Below are 21,628 nucleotides of genomic sequence, written 5' to 3' on the forward strand. Positions count from 1 at the left end.
CCGAGGCTGTGGGGCACGACGAGGCGCGTGGAATGGTGCTACGGACTCCTGGGAGCGCGTGGAAGATGAAGGCGTGCTCGGATTCGAGCTTACGCGCCTGTGGCCACGGCGGAGACATGTCCGGCGGAGCCGAGCTCTCGGCCTCGATGGCAGAGGGGGTTGGAGGACGCGGACGAGTGCGGGGAGAGGGGCGGAAGAAAGATGGGCTCACAGCGGTTGCAGAATGCGTCTCAGCGGGCTCGGGGGAGGTCGGACGTCGTCGGGGTATTGCCGGCGATCTCGGCGAACCGAGGAAGAAGAAGGCGTCGGGGAGGTTCTTGGAGGCGTCCGGCGTCGCGTGAGTCGACGAGGAGGTCGAGGACGGCAGCGCGGAGCTAATGGGCTTGTCGGAGAGGCGAGGGGGTGGCTCTGGTGACGACTACGGTGAACGGCAGCGAGGATCGCGCTCAGCCATCGCGGGAGAGGGTGAGGGAGACGAGGGGGAGAGTGAGGGAGGGAGAGAGGGGGGCGTGGAGGTCGGCGTGGCACCCCTAGACGCCTCCAGGGCGTCGGCAGAAGCATGAGGTGGCCAGCGTGTGGCCGCGGGTGCCGGCCACGCGCTCCTCGTCCTCCTGGCGGGAGGAGGAGGACGACTGGCAAGGCCAGTCGGCTGGGCCGAGCCAGGTGGGCTGGGCCAGCACAGGTGAGGCCCAGGTGGGTTTCCCTCTCTCTCTTTTTCTTATTTGTTTCTGTTTTCTATTTTTTCTGCAACTGTTGGGCTTTATTAAAAATACTAAAGCGTTTCCAAAAATCCTGAAAATAATTGTGGGCTCTATTTAGAATATTTTCAACGGCAAACATTTATTTCCAGAATTATTTGAGCATTTAAATTATTTTATAGCATTTAAGTGCCCAAAATAAATTCTTATGATTTAATTCAATGACCTTCTGTTGACCTAGAAAATTGTGCACCAATTTTGCCAGAGGTTCCAACCCAAGACAAAGAGAGTGAACTTTTTAGAATGGCATTTCAGGTTCATTGAAAATAATTTTGGTAAACCCTAGTTGTTTCCAGGGGGGTGTTGGGGGTTCTGTCATCCCCATTTCAAACTTAAAAGGAAATTAAACATGATGCACACTCTAATGCTTGAACTAGCTAGGGTGTGACAACTCACCCCCACTCAAAAGAATCTCGTCCCGAGATTTAGGATCCTTCGGAAAGAAGGTGGGGTACTCGAGTCGAAGACGATCCTCCCTTTCCCAAGTGGCTTCTTTATCGGAATGGTGTGACCATTGAACCTTGAGAAACTTGATATTACGACGTCGAGTGGTACACTCGGCTTGATTAGGGATACGAACGGGATATTCCCGATATGAGAGGTTATCTTGTGGATCAAGCGTTTCGTGGTCCACTCCACGGAAAGGATCCGCGAAGCAACGCCTGAGTTGAGAAACGTGGAAGACATCGTGAACTCTGGAAAGATGTGAAGGTAGTTCCAATTGGTAGGCAACTTTTCCCCGTTTGGCAAGAATGCGAAAGGGTCCAATGTAACGAGGAGCCAATTTGCCTTTGATACCGAAACGATGGGTTCCCTTTAACGGAGTAACCCGAAGGTAAGCCTTCTCGCCGACTTCATAAGTCATAGGCTTATGTTTGCGATCATATTGACTCTTTTGACGAGATTGGGCTATTTTCAATTTCTCATGAATAACGCGAACCTGTTCTTCTGCTTCCTGAATCATATCCAGGCCAAAGAGTTGCCTTTCCCCGGTTTCTGACCAGTTAAGAGGCGTTCGACATTTTCGTCCATAGAGAACTTCGAAAGGAGCCTTGCCCAAGCTGGCTTGATAACTATTGTTATAAGCAAACTCCGCGAATGGAAGGCAATTCTCCCAACCCATTCCGAATGAGATGACAGAGGCTCGGAGCATATCTTCCAGAATTTGATTGACTCGTTCTACTTGACCACTTGACTGAGGATGGAAGGCGGTGCTAAAGGAGAGATGAGTTCCTATAGCATTTTGGAAACTTTCCCAAAATCGAGAGGTGAAGAGACTCCCACGGTCTGAGTTAATTTCCAATGGAACACCATGAAGAGACACTATTCGGGAGATGTATAAATCGGCTAGCTGGCTAGCGGTGATACTCTCACGAACAGGTAGAAAGTGGGCTACTTTGGAAAGACGGTCGATCACGACGAAGATGGCATTATTCCCTCTCTTGGTCCTGGGAAACCCAGTGATGAAATCCATACTGATTTTATCCCATTTCCACTCGGGAATAGCCAAAGGTTGAAGGGTGCCAGCAGGCCGTTGATGCTCTGCTTTAACACGACGACAAACATCGCAATTCGCAATGTATTGAGCGATTTCTCTTTTCATCCTAGTCGACCAAAACCTCTGGCGTAGGTCTTGATACATTTTAGTACTACCGGGATGAATGGTGAGAGGGTATTCATGAGCTTCCTTAAGGATCAGTCGCCTCAGGTTTCGCGCCTTTGGAACCACTACGCGATTTCCAAAGTATACGACACCTTGATCATCAATGGAGAAATAATTCGCGACTCCTTTCTTCATGTTTCTCTTAATACGGGAGATTCCCGGATCTACCTTCTGTGCCTTGATGATCTGATCCGTAAGGGTAGGTTTCGCCACCAGGGTGGATAGGAATCCTCGAAGAACAATGTGAAGATTTAGCTTACGAAATTCCTCATGGAGAAGTGGTTGACTTTGTTGTAACATCAGGTTGTTACAATAGGATTTACGACTTAGTGCATCAGCCATGACATTGGCTTTGCCCGGGGTGTAAGTTATTCCTAAGTCGTAATCCGAGATCAACTCGACCCAACGTCTTTGCCTGAGATTCAAATCAGGTTGGGTGAAGATATATTTCAAACTTTGGTGATCGGTGAAGATCTCGCAACGATTACCGAGGAGGTAATGTCGCCAGGTTTTGAGTGCATGGACTACAGCTGCAAGCTCTAGATCATGTGTGGGATAATTTTCCTCATGTGGGTGTAATTTCCGTGAAGCATAGGCAATTACCTGACGATCTTGCATGATTATGCAACCTGGTCCTTGTCGCGAGGCGTCGCAATAGATAATAAAGTCCTTGGAGAAATCTGGTGGTACCAGTACGGGAGCAGATGTCAGGCGCCTTTTCAGTTCCTGAAAACTGAACTCGCACTGTAGAGTCCACTCAAACTTTTTATCTTTCTTGAGGAGTTCAGTTAGAGGTTTAGCAACCTTGGAGAAATTCTCGACGAAGCGGTGGCAATAGCTCGGTAAGCCAAGGAAGCTCCGAACTTGCTTGACCGTCTCAGGTGGAGTCCGATCAAGGACGGCTTGAACTCGCTCGGGATTGACAGCAATACCCATACCAGAGATTACATGGCCTAGATAGGTCACTTCTGGCAACCAAAATTCACACTTGGAGAATTTGGCATAAAGGCGATGCTCTCGAAGTTTCATCAATACCAGCCTTAGATGTTCAGCATGTCCCTCTTCATTCTTGGAGTAGATGAGTATGTCATTGAGGTATACTACGACAAATTTATCCAAATACTCCATGAAGACCGAGTTCATTAACCGGGAGAAGGTAGCTGGGGCATTGGTTAAACCGAAGGACATAACGGTGTACTCGTATTGGCCATAACGAGTAACAAAGGCCGTTTTGGGAATGTCCCCGTTTCTGATTTTGATTTGATGGTAGCCCAACCTCAAATCCATCTTGGAAAAGACTGAGGATCCAGCAAGCTGATCATACAGATCGTTGATCCTGGGAAGTGGATACTTGTTCTTGATGGTGACCAAGTTGACAGGTCGGTAATCTACAACCATTCGATCCGTTCCATCCTTCTTCTTGATGAAGAGGACGGGGCAAGCCCAAGGAGAGGAACTAGGACGGATGAAACCCTTTTTCAAGTACTCATCGAGTTGGTTCTTAAGCTCGGCTAGTTCTAAGGGTGCCATCTTGTAGGGTCTTCTAGAAATTGGTACGGTTCCTGGAACAAGGTCTATCACAAACTCAACATCCCTGTCAGGTGGAACACCTGGCAGTTCTTCTGGAAAGACATCCGGAAAGTCTTGGACTACCGGAACATCCTCAAGGTCTGGAAGGGGGTTGGCATTTAGGGAGTAAAGATGGCGCTTGGCCACTCGAGTTAAGACATTGATTGTCTTGCCCAATGGGTGAGTAAGTTGAACGGTTCTAGTGGCACAATCAATCTTAGCATAATGAGCTGACATCCAGTCCATACCCAAAATTATGTTTATGTCCGAGGACTTGAGAGCTATTAAGGAAGAAAGGAAGACAAGTCTATCGACAAGAATTTCATTCCCATGGCTTACTCTAGAAGTTTGCCATTTGGAACCCGGAGTTTGAATTGCCATGGAAGTGGGCATGTCACATAATGTCGTGTTATGCATTCGAGCATAGTTCTCGGATATGAATGAATGATATGCTCCAGTATCGAAAAGAACAGATGTTGGATGGCGGTTAACAAGGAGCGTACCAAGGACAACGTTAGGATCCTCATGAGCCTCCTCGGCTGAAACATAGTTGACATGGCCACGGGCAGTGGTGGCCGGCTTGGCGTAGAATGTCTTTCCCACGGGCTTACCACGGCCAACGGACTTTCCAGTTTGATTAGGGTTGTTCTGGGGACACTCTCGACTATAGTGACCCGGCTCTCCACACTTGAAGCATGTCACCACATTGGGGCATGGAGCAGCATTAGCAGCGGGGCCACCATAGGGCTTGGGCGGTGCAATTTGTTGGTTGGGACGAGGCGCCTCAAAGGATGGCCTCGGGATGAACCTGGGTGACAGTGCCGTGCTTGGGATCCACACCCGGCGCTTCTGAGCTCCAGAGCCGGATGAAGAGCCAAAATCACGGGAGTGCTTGCGTGAAGCATCATAATCAGTCTGGCCTGTCTCAGCACTGATGGCTTTGTTGACCAACTTCTGAAAGGAGGTGCACTCGTGCAGACGAAGATCGCGGTGAAGCTCAGGGCTAAGTCCCTTGCGGAACCTTGCCTGCTTCTTAGCGTCAGTAGATACCTCTTCAGGGGCATAACGTGCCAGATTCCCAAATTCACGACTATATGCATCCATAGTCAGTCTTCCTTGGGTGAAATTGCAGAACTCCTCCCTCTTGCGATCCATGAGACCTTCCGAAATGTGATGTTCACGGAAAGCTTCACTGAATTCAGCCCAAGTAGTAATTTGGCCGACCGGGCGCATAGCTTCGAAGTTTTCCCACCAGAGGCTAGCAGGGCCTTCAAGGTGATAGGCAGCATAAGTAACCTTGTCGGCTTCGGCTACGTTGGCAGAACATAGCTTGTGGGTAATGCTGCGAAGCCAGTCATCCGCGTCGAGGGGCTCGACGGAATGGTTAAACTTTGGTGGGTACAGCTTGATAAATTCATTGATTGACACCAAGTCATTTCGCTGAGGCGTGCAGTGTTCTGCTCAATCCGCTCTAGCAGGCGGTTAGTCTCACGCTTGTTTCTTTCCGCCTCCAGCATCACTTCGGCCAAAGAAGGCGGGTGAGGCAGATTTTCACCCCTAGCTGCACTGGCTTCCCCCTACTTCGAGGCAGCAGGGTTGCTGCGGGTGTTGACCATCCTAGGAGATAACAAGACAACGGTTTAGATAAGGATGGCTCAAACTTAGCAAGGAAGTGCAAAATGTAATGGATAACACGGAATGCAGAGATGTTCATCCGTATGTCATGGTAATATAAAACTGCCATATATATACCAATGGTCATACACCTCATACATAGTTTAGTACGAGCCCAGGCTACAGTACAACTATGATGAAAGACGTTACTTCTCATCGGAGGCATTCCAAGCTCCTATACATTATTTGTCTACACCTCCGGAATTGATTACACACAAAGTCATATTCCACAAGTCACGCAGGACAGTGGAGATACAACTACTACAATACTAGTGATACTACTACTAACTCAGACAGCTCCGTAGTAGTCCTCATAGAAGTCACCTCCATAGCCTGGAAGTTCAATGTGATCATCCAGGAACAGACAGTCCTGAGGAGCCTGTGGACCATAGGGGCTAGGATGAGGTCTTGGACCAACAAACGGTGGCCTGCGGGGACCACGGGGTGGGGTGATGCCTCCCACATCACGCCAATCCACCATGTCCGGCAGAGCAGATCTCACAGGATACAGATCCCTTGTATCCATACATCCAGCTTGCACCGCAAGTGCAAACCGAGTCAATGTGGCCCAATGATCAGCACGGGTATTGAAAAGCTCCAGCCTCAAGGCCCGATTCTCTCGGTCCTTATCTTCGAGCATCTCGGCAGTGGTACAAGTTAATGAGTCCTCCTGAGTGGAGTCAGCATAGATAGCCTGAAGATACCCTTGCGCTCCCGGAAGTGAAACTGGCATGTAACGGAAGTCAGTGTTTCGAAGCAGGCCAGTCCGGACTCGCATGATGGTCATCATGGAATAGGCAGCATCCTGCACAGCCATCTCAACAGTAACCCCGAGTCCATAGGAACAGTGAAGGGGCTCGGTAGATCCAGGATAAGAAGGAAATATCCCGACAGTGCAGAAATATTGGCTTTGCTTAAAGTCTCGGAATTGCTCTTCGATGGTGTATTCGGGATACCAATGGTAAACCGTCTTGATCATTACCCGGACTAACATAGCAGTATGACCGGGCACGTCGAGGCACCGGGTCAGGCGAACCACTTGGTTTTGAGCACGGTTGGCCATCTGAAAGCACAACCACAATGCAAAGACATTAGAATTTCTAGGGAAAATTGGACAACATAACAGCTGTAAATGCTCAGAAAAAGATTTGAGACATCCACAACAGTTTGCAATACCACTCAACAACATCATATCAAGGTTCTGACCCAATTAGCAACATACTAAAAATAGTAGAAACTGAACTGGGACTTGTAACAACAATCCTATAAGCTACTACGGATTAGTAACACGTGAACCTGATAGAAGAAGAGAGCCTAGTCCTTAACCCACGTTGAATGAGAAGAGAATGACTCAGAGCAGAGGGCATAAGGTAAAGGAGTAAAAGAGCCTTACGTTCCCTCCCACAATCAATTCCCCTACATATAACTAAAGCATTTCTAGACTCGACATCGACCGGTTTGGCTCAACGAACCTACAGGCAGTCCGGCTCTGATACCAACGCTGTCAGGACCCCGATTCCAAGCCACATCGATCTAGCCGGTAACACCTCATATCACTTTGCGGCCTCACGCACGGTATCCCACGGGTGTCGCCTTACCGTGGCCCGGGACCGTTTGCGCCTTTTGGCTCACGTATATGATAGTGTCGCTAGCATCCATATGACAGAGAACCCGGGCCGACATGGCTAGTCGTGAACCCAAAGCGGCACAGACCTATGGAGACAGGCATACAAGAATCACATCGAGCATATCGGTCATCAGCGAGTGATTCCGGGATGTAGCACTAGGCTAACAGGACTCCGGGGAACCCGGGCTGTAGCAGGCTAGGCAGGACTCCGGATGTCACCGCATGACATTTCCCCGAAGGGACAGACATAGGAACGACGTGAAACACATGCCGGCTAGTCAAGTGTCCTGAGCAGTAGTGCTGGGCTAGCAGGACTCCGGTGAACCGGGCTGTAGCGGACTACTATGGCTCGAGGAACACTAGACTACATTTCCCCATAAGAAAGGCTGCCAAGGATAAACAACTAGATTGTCGGATCCCACTCATACCAAGCATTTCAATCATACACACAATATGCCCGATATGAGTACATACAACATGGCATCACAACAAAACTCTACAACTCAAGTACTTTATTTAAAGGCTCCAGAGAGCCATACATAACAAGTTCATACAGATAAGGGTCACATGACCCGACACTCAAGTCATACAATCATACAAGCACATGCGGAAGCAACTAGTCTGAGTACAGACACTAGAAAGAAAGAAGGCTTCTTGAAGCCTGTCTATCTACATAGGGCCCTCCATGGCCAGGATCACCACCTGGGTGGCTAGTCACTCATCGACGTCAAGGTCTACGTAGAACCCATCGGAGGGGGCAGTGTTGTCGTCTGAAAATAGTAATTAAGCAAACATGAGTACAAAGGTACTCAGCAAGTCTTACATCAGAACCTAATATACATGCTCATTCTCAAGAAGGTGGTGGGGTTATTGCAGCAAGCCAGCTTTGACTCTTGGCTAATCTATCCTACGGTACTCCACCAGTAAAATAGTTTTCGCACACGAGTCCACTACTCACCAACACAATACTCCACCGGGGATCCTCTCTTGTCATCCTACGAGAGGGCCATCCTCGGTACTCACACTTATCTTGAGTCTTTTAGTATTATCCATTAACTTATCTATGAACTGTATAGGCAACCAAGTAGTCCTTTACCGCGGACGCGGCTATTCGAATAGATGATGTTAACCCTGCAGAGGTATACTACTTCATACACGCTTTCACCACTTACCGCCGTTTACACGACATGTACTCGGCAACCTTCAAGCGGAAGCCCAGCGAGGGTGTCGGCCACGGCCTACATAAACACTTAAGTCTCTGGTCCAGGTGTATCGCCTATCTAGGTTCCATCCACAGGGAGTCCGGCCGAGGTTTCCACATACGGCCCCGAACGATGTGAACAGGGTTCCCGAGACACCAAACGGGTGACTCGGTACACCGTGCCACGGTGTATCTACCGCAACATAGCCCACCCCTAGGGTCAACACTACGCACGGCCGCCAACACATAACCTACAAACACCAGAAACTATTTGCAACTCCTGGACAGAGTACTAAGGTATTTAAGAAGCTGAGAGGGTCCATTGGTTTCGGGCCCAATGTACGGTAGTAACTGCATCTTAAATCACACATACAGATCTCAGTTCTTATGGGCGGTCTCAATGAAACAATCCACCATGTACTCCTACATGGCCTCTCATCGATACCTTTACCAAAACATGTTCAACACATCCCTCATATTACCGGCATAATCATATCACTCTAGCCCATCACCCAGATGAACCAGACCTAACACAACTCTAAGCATAGCAGGCATAGCAAGGTAGGAATCACATACATGGCTCAATCAACTCCTACTCATGCTAGTGGGTTTCATCTAGTTACTGTGGCAATGACAGGTCATGCGGAGGATAAGGGTTCAACTACCGTAGCACACAGCAGTTTGAATCACGTTGTCTTAATGCAGTAAACAAGAGCAAAAGCGAGAACATGGGTTTGTATCGGAATGATCAATGGGTTGCTTGCCTGTTGTAGTGGTAGTAGGGTACTGCCCTTCAGACGGATACTCGGGGTTATCCTCGGAGGCAGAACCTACCACGAAAGACACACCGAAGCATAATCAACACATGGCAATATGCAACAATAAGATGCATGCTATGACATGGCAAGATGAAAGTGTCTTGGCCTAATCCAAGCTAAAACATAAGGGGATGAACTCATTTGAATCAAAGATTTAAATATTGGCTCATTAAACATGGCCTTATTAGAGCATCACCTTATTCTGCTTAAACAGCAAGGTTAACTTGTTTTGTCATGCATGAAACCATTACAGATGGATAGATTGAATTTTTCTAATCATTTTTCATATATAAATCTTTGCATTTGGAGCTATGGTTGATTTTCTATGATTTTTAGAAGTTTTGACTATTTTTCTGGAATTTCCTATTAAAGAATAAATCCAGTAATTGAATTAATGCGTCAGCATGACATAGATGTGACGTCAGCGGGTCAACTGGGTCGGCCAGGTCAAACCTGACTGGTGGGCCCTGTCTGTCAGTGTCACAACTAGTTAACAGAATTAGATTAACACTAATTAGCTGTCAGTGGGGCCTGGGCCCACATGTCAGTGACTGAACTTATTAAACTTAGTTAAAACTAATCCTAAACTAATTAGCAGACCGGCCCCACCTGTCATAGACTCAGGGGGGTCTACCTGGGCCCACACAGGGGTCAAACTGAGTCAAACTCGCCGGCGTTTAGCCGCCGGCGAGGCCAGACGCGGCGGGGGGGTGCGGGTTTCGTGCTCCGGCAACCAAAACGACGGCAGAGAGCATCTACGCATAGGTGGGAGCAAAGCGCATCGAGTGGTGGTAGTGGGTGGAGCTAGGGTGGCCGGAAACATCGCCGGCGACGACCTTGGCGGCCGCCGGAGTTCGGGCGAGGCCGAAACCGAGGCTGTGGGGCACGGCGAGGCGCGTGGAATGGTGCTACGGGCTCCTAGGAGCGCGTGGAAGACGAAGGCGTGCAGGGATTCGAGCTTACACGCCTGTGGCCATGGCGGCGACATGGCCGGCGGAGCCGAGCTCTCGGCCTCGATGGCAGAGGGGGTTGGAGGACGCGGGCGAGCGCGGGGAGAGGGGCGGAAGAAAGATGGGATCACAGCGGTTGCAGAACGCGTCTCAGCGGGCTCGGGGGAGGTCGGACGTTGTCGGGGCGTTGCCGGCGATCTCGGCGAACCGAGGAAGAAGAAGGCGTCGGGGAGGTGCTTGGAGGCATCCGGCGTCGCGTGAGTCGACAAGGAGGTCGAGGACGGCAGCGCGTTGCTAATGGGTTTGTCGGAGAGGTGAGGGGGTGGCTCTGGTGACGACTACGGCGAACGGCGGCGAGGATCACGCTTGGCCATCGCGGGAGAGGGTGAGGGAGACGAGGGGGAGAGTGAGGGAGGGATAGAGGGGGCGTGGGGGTCGGTGTGGCACCCCTAGACGCCTCTAGGGCATCGGCAGAAGCATGAGGTGGCCGGCGTGTGGCCGCGGGCGCCGGCCATGCGCTCCTCGTCCTCCTGGCGGGAGGAGGAGGACGACTGGCAAGGCCAGTCGGCTGGGCCGAGCCAGGTGGGCTGGGCCAGCACAGGTGAGGCCCAGGTGGGTTTCCCTCTCTCTCTTTTTCTTATTTGTTTCTGTTTTCTATTTTTTCTGCAACTGTTGGGCTTTATTAAAAATACTAAAGCGTTTCCAAAAGTCCTGAAAATAATTGTGGGCTCTGTTTAGAATATTTCCAACAGCAAACATTTATTTCCAGAATTATTTGAGCATTTAAATTATTTTATAGCATTTAAATGCCCAAAATCAAATACTTATGATTTAATTCAATGACCTTCTATTGACCTAGAAAATTGTGCACCAATTTTGCTAGAGGTTCCAACCCAAGACAAAGAGAGTGAACTTTTTAGAAGGGCATTTCAGGTTCATTGAAAATAATTTTAGTAAACCCTAGTTGTTTCCAGGGGGGTGTTGGGGGTTCTGTCATCCCCATTTCAAACTTAAAAGGAAATTAAACATGATGCACACTCTAATGCTTGAACTAGCTAGGGTGTGACACCCCATCTTGTTATCCTCGATGGAAACGATGCAATACGTGCCTTGCTGCCCCTTCTGTCACTGGGAAAGGACACCGCAAGATCGAACCCAAAGCTAAGCACTTCTCCCATGGAAAGAACTACCAATCTAGTTGGCCAAACCAAATGGATAATTCGAAGAGACTTGCAAAGATAACCAATCATACATAAAAGAATTCAGAGAAGATTCAAATATTATTCGTAGATAGACTTGATCATAAACTCACAATTCATCGGTCTCAACAAACACACCGCAAAAAGAAGATTACATCGAATAGATCTCCACGAGAGAGGGGGTGAACTTTGTATTGAGATCCAAAAAGATAGAAGAAGCCATCTAGCTAATAACTATGGACCCGAAGGTCTGAGGTAAACTTCTCACACTTCATCGGAGAGGCTATGATGATGTAGAAGCCCTCCGTGATGACGGCCCTCTCCGGCGGAGCTCCGTAACAGGCCCCAAGATTGGATCTCATGGATACAGAAAGTTGCGGCGGTGGAATTAGGTTTTTGGCTCCGCCTTTGTTCGTTTGGGCGTACGTAGGTATATATAGGAGGAAGAAGTACGTCGGTGGAGCTTTGGTGGGCCCACGAGGGTGTGGGGCGCGCTTGGGGGTATAGGGCGCGCCCCCTACCTCGTGCCCACCTCGAAGCTTCCTTGGCATAGGGTCCAAGTCTCCTGGGTCATATTCGGGAAGAAAATCACGTTCCAGAAAGGTTTATTCCGTTTGGACTCCATTTGATATTCCGTTTCTTCGAAACACTGAAATAGGCAAAAAAACAGCAATTCTGGGCTGGGCCTCCGGTTAATAGGTTAGTCCCAAAAATAATATAAAAGTGGAAAATAAATCCCAATATAGTCCAAACAGTAGATAATATAGCATGGAGCAATAAAAATTATAGATAAGTTGGAGACGTATCAGGCATCCCCAAGCTTAATTCCTGCTCGTCCTCGAGTAGGTAAATGATAAAAAGAGAATTTTTTATGCGGAGTGCTACTTGGCATAATTTCAATGCAAATCTTCTTAATTGTGATATGAATATTCAGATTCGAAAGATTCCAGACGAAAGTTTATATTGACATAAAAATAATAATACTTCAAGCATACTAACAAAGCAATTATGTCTTCTCAAAATAACATGGCCAGAGAAAGTTATCCCTACAAAATCATATAGTCTGGCTATGCTCTATCTTCACCACACAAAGTATTTAAATCATGCACAACCCCATGACAAGCCAAGCAATTGTTTCATACTCTAACTTTTTCAAAACTTTTTCAATCTTCACGCAATACATGAGCGTGATCCATGGATATAGCACTTATAGGTGGAATAGAATGGTGGTTGTGGAGAAGACAAAAAGAGGGGAAGATAGTCTCACATCAACTAGGCATATCAATGGGCTATGGAGATGCCCATCAATAGATATCAATGTGAGTGAGTAGGGATTGCCATGCAACGGATGCACTAGAGCTATAAGTGTATGAAAGCTCATCAAAAGAAACTAAGTGGGTGTGCATCCAACTTGCTTGCTCACGAAGACCTAGGGCATTTTGAGGAAGCCCATCATTGGAATATACAAGCCAAGTTCTATAATGTAAAATTCCCACTAGTATATGAAAGTGACATAACGAGAGACTCTCCATCATGAAGATCATGGTGCTACTTTGAAGCACAAGTGTGGTAAAAGGATAGTAACATTGTCCCTTCTCTCTTTTTCTCTCATTTTTTTATTTGGGCATTTTATCTTTTTTTATGGCCTCTTTTTTTTTTGGGGCTTCTTTGGCCTCTTCTATTTTTCGTCCGGAGTCTCATCCCGACTTATGGGGGAATCATAGTCTCCATCATTCTTTCCTCACTTGGGACAATGCTCTAAAAATGATGCTCATCACACTTTTATTTTTCTTACAACTCAACAATTACAACTCGATACTTAGAACAAAATATGACTCTATATGAATGCCTCCGACAGTGTACCGGGATATGCAATATGACAATGATGGAGTGTGTCATAATAAACGGAATGGTGGAAAGTTGCATGGCAATATATCTCGGAATGGCTATGGAAATGCCATAATAGGTAGGTATGGTGGCTGTTTTGAGGAAGGTATATCGTGGGTGTATGATACCGGCGAAAGGTGCGCGGTATTAGAGAGGCTAGCAGAGGTGGAAGGCTGAGAGTGCGTATAATCCATGGACTCAACATTAGTCATAAGGAACTCATATACTTATTGCAAAAATCTAGAAGTTATCAAAGCAAAGTATTACGCGCATGCTCCTAGGGGGATAGATTGGTAGGAAAAGACCATCGCCCGTCCCCGACCGCCACTCATAAGGAAGACAATCAATAAATAAATCATGCTTCGACTTCATCACATAACGGTTCACCATACATGCATGCTACGGGAATCACAAACTTTAACACAAGTATTCTTTAAATTCAAAACTACTCAACTAGCATGACACTAATATTATCACCTCCAAATCTCAAAACAATTATCATGCTTCAATCTTTTCTTAGTATTCAATGCACTCAAAAGAAAGTTTCACAAATCTTGAATACCAAGCATGTTATTATTAAGCAAATTACCATGCTATTAAGACTCTCAAAATAATTTAAGTGAAGCATGAGAGATCAATAGTTTCTTTAAAACAAATCCACCACCATGCTCTAAAAGATCTAAGTGAAGCACATAGAGCAAAATTATAACGCTCAAAAGATATAAGTGAAGCACATAGAGCAAAAATACTTAGCTCAAAAAGATATAAGTGAAGCACATAGATAAAAACTACTTAGCTCAAAAAGATATAAGTGAAGCACATAGAGTAAAACTTATTAGCTCAAAAAGATATAAGTGAAGCACATAGAGCAAAACTACTTATCTCAAAAAGATATAAGTGAAGCACATAGAGTATTCTATCAAATTCTAATTCATGTATGGCTCTCTCAAAAGGTGTGTACATAAAGGATGATTGTGGCATGCTAAAACATAAAGACACAAATAATACAAGACGCTCCAAGCAAAACACATATCATGTTGGTGAATAAAAATATAGCTCCAAGTAAATTACCGATGGAAGTGGACGAAAGAGGGGATGCCTTCTGGGGCATCCCCAAGCTTCGACTTTTTGGTGTCCTTGGATTATCTTGGGGGTGCCATGGGCATCCCCAAGTTTAGGCTCTTTCCACTCCTTGTTCCATTATCCATCAAAAAGAATTCACCCAAAACTTGAAAACTTCACAACACAAAACTCAAATAGAAATCTCGTGAGCTCCGTTAGAGAAAGAAAACAAAAGACCACTTCAAGGTACTGTAATGAACTCATTCTTTATTTATATTGGTGTTAAACTTACTGTACTCCAACTTCTGTATGGATTATAAACTATTTTACTAGCCATAGATTCATCAAAATAAGCAAACAACACACGGAAAACAGAATCTGTCAAAAACAGAACAATCTGTAGAAATCTGTAACTAACGCAAACTTATGGAACCCCAAAAATTATAAAATAAATTGATGGACGTGAGGAATTTATGTATTAATCATATGCAAAAATAATTAACTAAATACCACTTTCCAAATAAAAATTACAGCAGTTCTCGTGAGCGCTAAAGTTTCTGTTTTTTACAGCAAGTTCAACAAGACTTTTCCCAAGTCTTCCCAACGGTTCTACTTGGCACAAACACTAATTAAACACAAAAAAAACACAACTAAAACAGAGTCTAAATAATTTATTTATTAATAAACAGAAGCAAAAAAGCAAGGAATAAAAATAAAATTGGGTTTCCTCCCAACAAGCGCTATCGTTTAACGCCCCTAGCTAGGCATAAAAGCGAGGATAGATCTAGGTATTGCCATCTTTGGTAGGCAATCCATAGGTGGCTCTCATGATAGTTTCATATGGCAATTTTATTTTCTTTCTTGGAAAGTGTTCCATGCCCTTTTTTAATGGAAATTGAAATCTAATATTCCCTTCCTTCATATCAATAATCGCACCAACCGTTCTAAGGAAAGGTCTATCAAGAATAATAGGGCAAGAAGGATTGCAATCTATATCAAGAACAATGAAATCTATGGGCACATAATTTCTATTTGCAACAATAAGAACATCATTAATCCTTCCCATAGGTTTCTTAATAGTTGAATCCGCAAGATGCAAGTTTAGAGAGCAATCATCAATATCACAGAAATCTAGCAAATCACACAAAGTTTTGGGGATAGTGGAAACACTAGCACCCAAATCACACAAAGCATAAAACTCACGATCTTTAATTTTAATTTTAATAGTTGGTTCCCACACATCATAGAGTTTTCTAGGGATAGAAACTTTCAACTCAAGTTTTTCTTCATAAGATTGCATCAAGGCATCAACAATATGTTCGGTGAAGGCTTTCTTTTGACTATAAGCTGTGGAGAATCTAGCACGGATTGCAACAAGGAAATACAATCAATTAAAGAGCAACTTTCATAATTAAATTCCTTGAAATCCAATATAGTGGGTTTAGCAACGTCTAGATTTTTATTTCTTTCAATCCCACTTTCATCAATTTCATCATAAAGATCTAAATACTCCGAATTTTTAGAACGCCTTCTAGGTAAAGGAAGATCATATTCAGTTTCATCAAGATTCATATTGCAAAACAAATATTTAATAGGAGACACATCAATAACTTTTAGATCTTCATCTTGATTTTCATAGGAATTGGAAGAACACGCTTTAATAAAGGCATCTTTGGAAGCACGCATCCTAGCGGTTGTTTCCTTGCACTCATCAATGGAAATTCTCATAGCTTTGAGAGACTCATTGATATCATGCTTAGGAGGAATAGATCTAAACTTTAAAGAATCAACCTCAAGAGAAATTCTATCAACGTTCCTAGCCAAATCATCAACTTTAAGCAATTTCTCTTCAAGCAAAGCATTAAAATTCTTTTATGAATTCATAAACTCTTTAACACTATTCTCAAATTCAGAGGGCATCTTATTATAATTTCCATAAGAGTTGTTGTAGGAATTCCCATAATTATTAGAAGGATTACTAGGATATGGCCTAGGATTAAAATTCCCTCTATAAGCGTTGTTACCAAAATTATTCCTACCAACAAAATTCACATCCATAGATTCATTGTTATTCTCAATCAAAGTAGACAAAGGCATATCATTAGGATTAGAAGAAACACTCTTAGTAGCAAATAATTTCATAAGTTCATCCATCTTTCCACTCAACACATTGATTTCTTCTATCGCATGCACTTTTTTATTAGAAGATCTTTCAGTATGCCATTGAGAATAATTAACCATAATATTATCTAGGAGTTTAGTAGCATCTCCTAAAGTGATTTCCATAAAAGTGCCTCCCGCGGCCGAATCTAAAAGATTTCTAGAAGAAAAATTCAATCCAGCATAAATTTTTTGTATAATCATCCACAAATTCAAACCATGAGTAGGGCAATTACGTGTCATTAATTTCATTCTCTCCCAAGCTTGTGCAACATGTTCATGATCAAGTTGCTTAAAATTTATAATATTGTTTCTAAGAGAGATGATCTTAGCGGGAGGAAAATACTTAGAGATTAAAGCATCTTTGCACTTGTTCCAAGAATCAGTACTATTTTTAGGCAAAGATGAAAACCAAGCTTTAGCACGATCTCTAAGCGAAAAAGGAAATAGCTTCAATTTAACGACATCATTATTGACATCTTTTTTCTTTTGCATATCACATAAATCAACGAAGCTATTCAGATGAGTAGGGCATCTTCACTAGGAAGGCTGACGAATTGATCTTTCATAACAAGATTCAACAAAGCAGTATTGATTTCACAAGATTCAGTATTGGCAAGAGGAGCAATCGGAGTGCTAAGGAAATCATTATTATTGGTATTGGTGAAGTCACACAATTTGGTAGTATCTTGAGCCATCACGACAAACAAGCAATCCAACACACGAGCAAGCAAGCGAAAAAAAGGCAAACGGAAAAGAGAGGCGGAGAAGGAGAAGGAGATTGGGAAAGAGAGGGTGAATAAAATGGCAAGGGTGAAGTGGGGGAGAGGAAAACGAGAGGCAAATGGAAAATAATGTAATGCGAGAGATAGGGATTGTGATAGGTACTTGGTATGTTGACTTTTTGCGTAGACTCCCCGGCAACGGCGCCAGAAATTCTTCTTGCTACCTCTTGAGCTTGTGTTGGATTTCCCCGAAGGGGAAAGGATGATGCAGCAGAGTAGCGTAAGTATTTCCCTCAGTTTTTGAGAACCAAGGTATCAATCCAGTAGTGCTCAAGAGGTAGCAGTTAGTAGGAAGAACATATGTTTTTTCTAGATCTTTGCTTTTGGAGCTACATATTTTATGATCCATGAATCATTGAGATGCATTAACATGTTGATCTTATGTATGGGAATCGTACTAGTTTGTTTTGAATTTGGGCTACTAATGTGAAAATATTACAATGCCAGGCCTATGAGTCTCCTGTGAACATTTTGAATGGATCGGCTCTTACTGCTGTGCACGGCATGATCCTTATTTCTGTGTTCTCAGTGTTTACAAGTTACTAACAGTTCCTTATTTCTGTTCGCTCAGTGTTTACAAGTTACTGATTTATCACTATCTAGCCTACTAATGCGCTCTTGGCAGTTTTAGTTGCGACGCAAGATTCGAATTTTTGAATAAAAATGTCTACCTCTGAATAAATTGACAAGCTGCTCTGAAGAAAATGCCATGCGAATCTGAAGAAACTGCCAGCAAAAACGTTTGCAAATGCCCTATCTCCCAGCGAACGTTCATCAGCTAATGCGATCGTACACGTACAACATCCGACCTACTCAATCCTAAACGTACACTATCCTACCTACTCGATACTACACATATAAATAATGGATCACACACGTGCTACCTCCTTTCTGGTTTGCAGGGCTCAATTCAAAAAACGACCTACTCGATCCTACACGAATAAATAGCGGATCACACACGTACTACCTCCTTTCCGGTTTGCAAGGCTTAATTCAAAAATCTCACCAACCAAGGTAGATGATGAGTGGTGGAATCATTTTTGACAAGGAGGGAGTACCTCATCTGGATGATTCAAGTGCACTTGTTTGACCATCATGCCGATGTGCGACCCAGCACGGACGGGACGGACCACTAACGGGACGGGACGACACAGTCATAATTTTAGTTTTTCTAGTTTTCCACGGCAAGCTGGCGCGCTAAGCCATGCCTACTTATGCATTGAATTCTGATGACTGCAATGACCGTCGCGTTTGTCAGGACACGCTGGTTTGCCTACCTTCCGCCTATAATTCCTGTTTCCCAGGCTTCTCCGGTGGCACCATCACCCCACTCACCCAATCCTCATAAGCCCCCACCGGCCCGACATCGCTCGCCACTTATCCTCGCTCTCGCCATGTCCGCCATGCCATCGCCCATCCGCGATAGGCGACACCAGAGGCAGTCACCGCTGGAACTAGTGTTCGGTTTTTCACCGAAAGGAAGACGGAGGGAGGAGGCATTCTACCAGTCTTTAGATGGCAATGCGGAGTATGAGGAGTTGTTGGAGCGCCACCGCCTGGCGGAGGAGCAGCATATCGCCGATTTGTGCCGCCAGCGGGACATGGAGTAGCAGCGCACCGACGCTCTAAGTCACGAGCAGAGCGCCCACAACTGGGCCGACTACGTGGAGGCCGGCGCCCGACAAATAGCCCTGGAGGCTGTCGGGCACACATGCATTCGCGATGCCGAATTTTACTACAAGCTCGTCAAGTGGGTTTCCCTCTTAGAAGCTGAAGCTTTGGTGGACCACGCCGGCATGGAAAGGGCCAACGCCCGCGAGCAACGCGCCCTATCACACCTCTGGCAAGTCCGAGGCGAGGCGGAGGACGCTGGTTCCGGCGTTTAGCGTGTACCGCAGATGGCGGCCGGCATCGTCTAGTACTTAGCTAAGAGTAAGTTAGTAATTGTACACTACTAGAGTATTAGTGGGAGTAGATAGTTAACTTGGCTATGATGGTTGTCAACGTGGAAGTTCAGTACTCTATATCTGGACCAGACCTGTTACTTTGCTCTGAATGTTGAACTTTCCGTTTGAACGTATGGAATGGGCTGTTATTTTTTTAAATGGGTTGTATTTGTCCGCCACGGGTTTAGAGGCTAACTTGTGGGCCTACCAGGTTGACGCGTACACAACCAAGAGATGATTGTACGTGGAGAGGATGACAGCAGGGACCACCAAGGTCATGGTAGTACGCAAGCAAGATCCTCCTTATTTCAAGCCAATAAAAAAAGGTCTCCTCCTAATGGATTTTTGACATCTGGGTCACATGCCATTGTCAACATAGTCAATAAACAAGAGAATTGCACAACGAGCGGTTGACACTAGGGACCCAGCAGCTCGCCCAGTTATTTTTGTTTTGGGTTAATTTGATAAATGCCACTCCAAATCTGGTGATTCCGAGGAATGCCACTACAATTTCCAAACTTTTGAAAATGCCATTTCATGCCATTTCTAGTCGGGGGAAACGACACCAATGGGATCACGAGGAATCCCTTTTTGCTATGGTTGGCGGGCGCGGGGCTGTGGAAAGAGCGAGATTGAGAGATCAACGCAGGGGGGAATTATCCAGGTTCGGGCCGCAAGTGATGCGTAATACCCTATTCCTGCTGGTTTGTGTTTATCTGGTATTCTTGGACTAGCTACAAGGCGTGCAGGGTCCAAAAAATCTGAATCCTCTCTCAGTACGCCGCGGGCCTCCTTTATAGTCAAAGGGGTTGCCACAGTGGCACACAGGAGGTGGAAAGTTATACAGTAGTCAAGTCTATCTCCTGGCACCGTAGGACAAACGCATGTAATGCGCTGCCAACGTGCCCTTCTTGCTTTATCGGGGATGGCAAGGAAGCTCGTCCCACCTGTCGCCGCCTCGCCTGGCTTCGACGCGCGTCCGCACCAATGAGTCATGTAGCGCCATGCTGGCTAGCTGCTGAGTTGGTGCGGTGGCAGAGTCTTCATGAAGATCTGCATGCCACCACGCAGGTGTTTGCCGAGTCGGCCTAGAGGCCGCACGTCGCCATGCAGGTGCCTGCCTAGCTGGTGGGCTGGCAGCTGCATGGGAACGGCGGTGGAGTCTTGGCAGACGTGGGCCTGGCTGTGGCCCCGCGGATGTCTTCGGCAAGAGTCTTGTCGGTGCCCTGGCAAGGGTCTTGCCGTGGCATTGTGGTCCTCCCCGGTAAGGGTCTTGCCGGGGGTCTCGTGGGTATCCTTGGCAAGGGTCTTGCCGATGATTATCGTCTTTGGGTTATCATCTAGCCTTATGTGCCTCTGGTCTCCACAAAGATCTGCATGCCACCATGGAGGTGCCTCCCGAGCCTCGGTTCCAAAGTGGTTGATGGTGTTGGAACTCTTGGGCTCAAGGGTGGCGGCTCTACTGGTGTTGGGCAAGTTGCCCCGGCAAGGTTCTTGCCGGGGCTGTGGAGGCCGCCCTGGCAAGGGCCGTGCCGGGGGAGTTCACCTCTCGCCTCCGCTCTTTGTATTTCTGGCTTGGCGTTGCTCTGGTTGTCTTGTGGCTTTGATTCCTTCCTCTGCTCCGCTAGGTGCGGCCGCAGGCGTGGCTCCAACTGCCCGCGCACAAGTAAAGGGATACAAAATTGGACCCCTCCTTTTGTGCACCAACAAGAGCCCCGGGCCTGGGCCGTACATAAGCGCGACGCGTTGTTGGGCTAGGCCCAAAACAGTGCGCGGGCATGCGGGGCCGAGTTGTACCGCAGTAACTCCCTCGCCCGTTGCACTTCCCCACGACCCGTGTTGAATGCATGACGTTGGGGTCGTGCATGACTTGGGGATCATGCGTGGGGTGGTTGCTGCCCTCATGCGTCACATCATGGTAAATGGTAAAGATGCAGCCCGCACCTTCCCCATAAAAGGGAGGAAAACGCAGGGGCGCGACTCATTTACTAGGTGGACTCGGGTCGCGGCCTTCAAGGTGCCCGTGCCCCATGGTCACGGTGTGGAATGTGGTCGCTTCAATCATCCTCTTGATCCCGTTTCGCTCGCCACGTGTCCTCCATGCCCCGAGGAGGGCAGGTGGTGAACACGGAGGGCACAGGCCATAATGTGGAGGCGGGCAACTGGGTCATTGCTGATTGGAGCAGCGGGCCGGTCTCGATTCCCCACGCCCCTGGGCGGCCAGATTGGTCGAGCGGGGCGGCCGACCCTCGGCCCCGCCCCTTTATAAGAAGAAGGGGAGGGGGACGGCGTCCTTCGATACTTCAGCGCTAATCTCCTCCTCCTTGAC

Source organism: Triticum urartu, chromosome 3 (genome assembly GCF_003073215.2).
Source record: "Triticum urartu cultivar G1812 chromosome 3, Tu2.1, whole genome shotgun sequence".
Classification (NCBI taxonomy): Eukaryota; Viridiplantae; Streptophyta; class Magnoliopsida; order Poales; family Poaceae; genus Triticum; species Triticum urartu.